We start from the raw sequence: 7,504 nt of genomic DNA, 5'->3' as shown, positions 1-7,504 counted from the left end.
CTTTGCACCCCCATATGCTATCTTCCAGGCTCTCAGATGGTTTTAATTTTATTTATTCTCAGGCCACATTTGTCAATTTAATAACATAGGCATATTTCTCAAAGATTGCTGTTAAGTCATTGAATGACTTAACCTCAAACTCTGATTTAATTATGGTGGTGGTGGGGGGAGGCATATTTTAGAATTGGCCTTGACAGGCATAGTATTAGGGTTAAAGAACAAGAACTGGGCAGGAAGAGTGAAGGTCATGTTAATTTTCCCATGGAGACTTGACAAAACAGATCCTGCTGTCAGTTCCATCCAAGGCAGTTCAATACTCCAGTAGGTTACCACTATAAGGAGCTACCTGAGCCCACAGTTAAAATCCACTCATCATCTTGTCATTTTCATTCACTTGTGGATTCATCCAATTCTCAGTTTGTAGCAAGGCAGGACACAAAAAGAGAAAGAAGAACCAGATTCTGGGTCAGGAGAACTGGCCACGGGGCAAGAAGGTTGGAACCTGGGTCTAGTTCCTAGAATAGGCGTTAGGGGGATTTGGTTCAAGAGAAGTTAGAAAAAAATTGAGGGTCATAATCTTAACCTGGTGCACTGCCTCAAAGAAAATTTCATCACAGAGTAACCTGAGGTTGACCCTCAGTCAACAGCTCTAAATTGATGACAGGAGCCAAAGGCGGCAGTTCCTGCATAGGACAACAAATAGTGGCTTGTGTTACTTGGAGGAATCAGGCCAAATAGCCTGTATGTGACAATTCTTCCCTTTCCAAACAGGTCCTGCTTCATAATTTCCATTTATGCATTTAGTTAAATCCAGTTTCTTTGATCCTTAGGTGTCTTCAAAATTAACCATAATTTTAACATTTAATTTTCAAATAAAGATTTTACTGGGATTTAAAGAAACCAGCCGAAAAAGTTGTGTTTATCCAAAGTTTTAGACATAGGAGAGTTTTTTTTAAGAAAACAACTATTAAATTCCAAAATTATTATTATTACTATTATTGCTTCTTTAATTATATAACATACACCTGCAGATAAACATTTCTGGAGAGCTCTACATTTTGTTCAGTATGATAATTGCTAGTAGTTAATACTTTTGTTGGAATTTTGTGGAAAGTGGAGCAAGTTGAAAAGAAAGAAACTTATTATGAAACCAGAGGATATTTGATTGTGTAGAAAGGACAAGGAGCAGTCACCTCCAGATGCCAATATCATAGCTGGGACCATGTCCAACATAAGAACCAGGCTTCTTGTCATATTTCAGAGCAGAATCACAGCAGTATTTATTTTATTTATTTATTTATTTATTTATTTATTTATTTATTTATTTATTGCCAGCAGGATTATATTGAGACACAGTGCCTAAAGGACTCTACCAAGGTTTCTGTCAGTTCTTTGTTTTACCCTTCTTTTTTCTTTTAAAATAGAGATTAAGATTGATTGAAGGCTGGGTGGTGGCACACCTGGTTGAGCACACACGTTACAGTGCACAAGAACCCAGGTTCAAGCCCCTAGTCCCCACTTTCAGGAGGAAAGCATTGTAAGTGGTGAAGCAGTGTTTTAGGCGTCTGTCTCTTTCCCTCTCCGTATCCCCCTTATTCTCAATTTCTGGATGTCTCTATTCAATAAACAAATAAAGGTAATAAAAAATAAAGATAGATAGACAGATATAGAAGGAAAGACACTTGCAGCATTACTCCACCACTCTTCTTCTTCTAGTGTTTGCCTCCACCACTCTTAAACCTTATTTAAGAGAAAACATATCAGTTAAATTAGGTTAGGTGATGCTGCAGTAATAAAGAACCCCTACATCTAAAGAGTGTAAAACAAACTATTATTTCTTATTCATGACACATGTCCACAGCAGGACTCCAATTTACATTTTGCTCACTGTCTCATCCCAAATTAATGATCTGTATTATATACAGTTGTGGTGATGGGAAAAGAAGACTGGGAAGGGCTCCATCATCGAATTATTGCACTCACATTTTCTTGGTCAGAGTAAGTCATTTGACTATACCTAACTTCTGGGGATTATGTGCTTGCAATGAGGGAAGAACTGGACATCTTGGTGAGCATTGGCAGTGGCTGTCAGATCATGACCAAAGCTAAGTTCTCAAGAGGAGACTCAATGACAGAAAGAGAGATGTAAGACCTTTAGCTATCACTTCTCTGAAGTTCCAACTTTTTTTTCCCTCTGGAACCTATGCTAGTATTGGAAGTCCTTTTTCAGCTAAGCTTGAACTTGAGCAACAGAGACATAGAGCCATCATCTTTGGTAGGTAGTTTATGTAGAAAAGATCTCTACTAGATGTTCCTTGAGTTCATGGCTGAATAAAAAAGTTTTCTCCCCCCAGGGCTCTGCTCAGCCCTGGTTTATGATGATGCCTGGGACTGAACCTTAGACTTTAGTGCTTCAGGCATGAAAGTCTTTTACACAACCATTATGCTGTCTTCCTGCTCTAGAACAAATTCTAGTATATTCAAATTATCAGGGTTGCTACCTTCCCTGGATATCAAATTAACACTTCCCAAGTTAGGTTGTCATAATTTAGCTCTCCTGGAGGCCTGACAGTGACGTACCTGATTGAGCACCTATGTTACTATAGGCAAGGACCCATATTCAAGCCCCCAGTTCCTACTAGTAGGGCAAAGCTTCAAAGGCAGTGAAGTAGTACTGCAGATGTCTCCTGTTCTTTCTCCCTCTCTACATCCCCATTCCCTCTCAATTTCTCTGTCTCTATCCAAAATAAAAAAAAAATAAGATACAATAAAAACAGTAATTTAGGTCTCCTGGAAGAAAAAAGGCATCTTGTACATTCCTATGTGTTATAGTAAATACTAGGGTAAATAGTTGTAAAGAGCTGAATGAAATCATGAGCTCTGCTGATTTCAGATACATTTGTTTAAAGTAAATAAAATGTGAATGATGCATCTCATTCTGGTGATGATAACAAAATGGTGGAGTTGTAGTTTCTAAAGAATTTTCTAAGCTTTCTACAACCCCTGATTACTTTTAGAAAAATCTGCTCTACCCTTGGAACTATGTAGGGTGCACCTTCTAACCTGCAGCAACTATAACTGCAATATGACAGGAGGAAGCATTTATTTGCTTGATATTCACTTCAAACATAGTTCAGATTTTTTGTAGAATCTTAACTGAGCTTCATATAAGTGCTAATTCCACATTCAAGTTAACAAGAAAAAAGCTTGGGTTTTTTTCTCTTCACAAATAAGCTTTTCTAAAGGAAGAAGCTACTAGCTTATAAGTAGTTCATCCCATTTAAGGGAGGGGAAAGGGTAAATTACTCAGGCAAATTCTGTGAAAAACATATATTTGACTAAGGGACAATGCAAATATCATATCAGTCTGTACTAAAAATGGGAGCTATAAACAGTCTTCAACACGGGGTATGTATGTTTCTGATAATTAGCAGCATATACTCTATAAGTCAAGCTTCTCAATTGATTTGCAAAAGATTAGGGTTATTAGAATGGCTTCATAGTCAACACTACACTAAATTTTCCTATGAATTTTGATGAACTCCATAGATGTGTGACTCCATTTCTGCCTGTATTTAAATAGCTGTGTACAAAGTGTTACATGCTGGCACAGTTTTGCACTGTGTGACAATGACAGTCCCTAGAATATTAGTCAGATCTTTTACCAAGTTCTATTTTGTTTGCAAAAATAAAAAAATGCTTAGCTACAAAAAATCCTTATAAATACTCTCCTTTCAAAAGATGATATATAATATATGTAAAATATTTGACATTCATAGAGAAGTTTAAATGTTAAAAATGTATTTACAGGGGGACGAGTGATTGCTCATCCAGTAGTGTGTATAGTTTACTATGTGAAAGGACCTGGGCTCATCACCATATAGGAGCCCTATGCACACAGGAAGAGTCATGAGTGCTAGTGTGGTGCTGTGCTGTCTCTCATTCTCTCTTCCTCTTTCCCTCATGTCTCTCACCATCTATCTGGAAGAAAAAGAAAAGAGAACCCACTGGAAATGGTAGAATCAGCAGGCTACAGATCTAACACAAAACGAAAGAAAAAAATAGTAAAGGACATGCGTTGTGATTAAGTTCTTGGAGGTCTTTGGAATAGAAAGAAAAAAAAAAACACGGGTTAGATGGTGGTGCATCTGGTTGAACACACATGTTATAATGCACAAGGACCCAGTTTCAAGTTCCTGGTCCCCACCTGCAGGGGGAAGCTTCACAAGTGATAAAGCATGGCTGTAGGTGTCTCTTTCTCTCTCTCTCTCTCTCTCTCTCTCTCTCTCTCTCCCTCTCTCCTTCCCATTTGCTTTCAATTCTGGCTGTCTCTATTCAGTTAATAAATAAAGATAGTAAAAAAAAATTAAAAAATAAAAACATGGCTCAGAAGCAGTCTTTTGTTGGCGATAAATTCAATTAATTTGAACAAAAATAGGAAGTCTTATAATTTCCTTTGGTGTTTTATTCAATCATTTTGTGATTAGTACTGTTCACACTAGAAAAAATAACATTTCTTAAACTTTAGAAGTCTGATACAGGGATTTACCATAGTAATTATTAGAAAACTGAAGATGATAAAATCTTGTCCCGTGTATACTTGTGTTTCTTACCTAATTCATTTAGAATATTTCATGAGGCTTGGTACATTTTGTAGAAAAATAGTTTAAACTATTAGAATGTGGATTAATTCTAACAAAGAAATTCAAACTTGAATATTTCTGAGCATAATGCATCAATGCTTTCCTTAAAGATGTGTTACTAACACCACTTAGACTTGGTGAAAACTATGATATTCATTAGACAGACAGGTAGAGGAGAGCAGGTGGAATAAGTAGAAGGGTAGTTTCCTTTTTTAAAATTTATTTTATTTTATTTACTTTCCCTTTTGTTGCCCTTGTTGCTTGTTGTTGTAGTTATTAATGTCGTCATTGTTAGATAGCACAGAGAGAAGTGGAGAGAAGAGGGGAAGACAGAGGGGGGAGAGAAAGATAGACACCTGCAGACCTGCTTCAGCACCTGTGAAGTGACTCCCCTGCAGGCGGGGGAGCCTGGGGCTCATACCGGTATCCTTACACTGGTGCTTGTGCTTCACGCCATGTGTGCTTAACCCGCTGCGCTACTGCTCGACCCAACTCCCAGAAGGGTAGTTTTCATAGTGAGAGGACTGTGGAAATTTGTTGGTGGGTATAGAGAGTTGTATACACCTATAGAAGTTTAAAGTTAAACTCTTGAAATGTTACGTTGTGGTTTACAACAAAACAGTATGGTATTTAGAATACGATTGGGCTATGCAGGGACAGAAATCAAGCCCAGAGTTTTAAGCATGCAGTTTGGTAAAAGACTAGTATCCAAAATATAGAGAATTATTTTTAAATATTTATGCTGTTTACTAAATAGTATCTATATCTATATCATCTATATCTATACTTCCACATGGAGTAGAAAGGCAGGGGATATTGACACACACACAAGCCAGAGCACCACTCAGGTAGTACATGCAGTGCTTGGGATCAAACCAACAAGCTCAGACATGCAAGTTCAATGCTTTACCATTTGAGTATTTTCCTGGTGGCAATATAGAGACAACTCAATTTATAAATGGGCAAATGATCTGAACAGACACCTAACCAAAGAAAATATGCAAACAATAAGTCAGCATATTAAAGTTACCTAATCTCAAATGTTATAAGGGAAATGCAAATTAAAACAAAGGGATGCCACTATACACAAAATACAAAAACCTACAGTGTTTATGGCAGATTTGTTCATAATTATCTAAACTCAGAAGCAACCAAAATGCTCTTTAGTGGATGAGCAGGTGAAAAAATAGTGGCTCATCTAGACAATGGAAAGAAATGTACCACTAAGTCACAGAGAGACACAGAGGAAATTGAAGCACATATTGCTTATTGTAAGACTTCAGTCTGAGAAGTCTGACTGTATGGTCTCAACTCTAAGACATTCTGGAAAACAGAAAACTATGGAGACAGTAAAAATGTCAATGATATCTAACAGATCCTTCTCGCCACTGACACTGGTCATCTCCATCAGAAACAACATGATGGACCCCTGTGTGGGCCCCTATAGGACCTTGCCCTCAGTGTGGATCAATAATGGTAGGAAATGTTCCACTTTCCAAAAGGAGGTTGGACAACATACGCTACCTACTACTCAGGGAAGACGGGTCTTGAAATTAGTGCAGCCTGGAATGTTCCTATTCATAACCACAAAATGTGAGCTCAGGGATGCAGAGGTTACATAGGCTCCTGTGCTGAAAATGGGCCCCAGATCAAAACGGTGGGGTTTACAGTTAACAATATTTATATACTTTCCCCATATTTGGGAGCTACTCTCTTTCCTGATCCAGCTTTCTAGTCCTTTTTCCAACTATGACACCATCTCCACAGACAGTAACTTGGGTCCACTTTCATATTAGATGTCAGACACAGGCAAAAACTAGTAAAGTCATGGGCCCTCTGGAATATACTAAAATAGACCTATTAGCTTTTTCCAAAATGAAGACCCCAAATCTTCATCTGCAATAGTCATGCCTTTAGGTTCATGATTAGTCAACAATTTGTATGGCTTTATATGTTAACTCTTTTTTAGCCACTAGGTTCCAGATGATACCATGATGCCAACCCAACTTCCTTGGGCAGATGACCCTACCATGTGTCCTGGAGCCTGGCCTCCCTATACCCTTTCCCCACTAGGGAAAGAGAGAGACTGACTGGTAGTATGGATAGACCTGTTAATGCCCATGTCCAGCAGGGAAGCAGTTACAGAAGCCAGACCTTCCACTTTCTGCACCCCACAATGATCCTGGGTCTATACTCCCAGAGTGATAAAGAATAGAAAAGCTATCAAGGGAGGGGATTGGATATGGAGTTCTGGGGGTGTGAAATGTATGGAAATGTACCCCTCTTATCCTATGGTCTTGTCAATGTTTCCATTTTATTTATTTATTTTTATTATTATTATTTTAAATATTTATTTATTTATTCCCTTTTTGTTGCCCTTGTTTTATTATTGTAGTTATTGTTGTTGTTGTTACTGGTGTCATCATTGTTGGATAGGACAGAGAGAAATGGAGAGAGGAGGGGAAGACAAAGATGGGGAGAGAAAGACAGACACTTGCAGACCTGCTTCACCACCTGCGAAGTGATTCCCTTGCAGATGGGGAGCTGGGGGCTCGAACTGGTACCCTTACGCCAGTCCTTGTGCTTTGTGCCACCTGAACTTAACCTCTGTGCTATCGCCTGACTCCCAATGTTTCCATTTTATAAGTAAATAAAAGAAATGTCAATGATATTCTGAGGGTGAGGGGAAGACAAAAGGGTGGAAGAGTATGTACAGCATGAAGAAAATTTAGGACAGAGGACTTATTCTGTGTGATATTCTAATGGCAGGTAAATGTCATACATTTGTCCAAGGCCACAGAATGTATAATATACAAAATGTAAAACATGTAAACAATGTAAACAATGACCTTTACTTACTA

Source organism: Erinaceus europaeus, chromosome 10 (genome assembly GCF_950295315.1).
Source record: "Erinaceus europaeus chromosome 10, mEriEur2.1, whole genome shotgun sequence".
NCBI classification, from domain to species: Eukaryota; Metazoa; Chordata; class Mammalia; order Eulipotyphla; family Erinaceidae; genus Erinaceus; species Erinaceus europaeus.
This window is presented reverse-complemented; position numbering follows the sequence as displayed.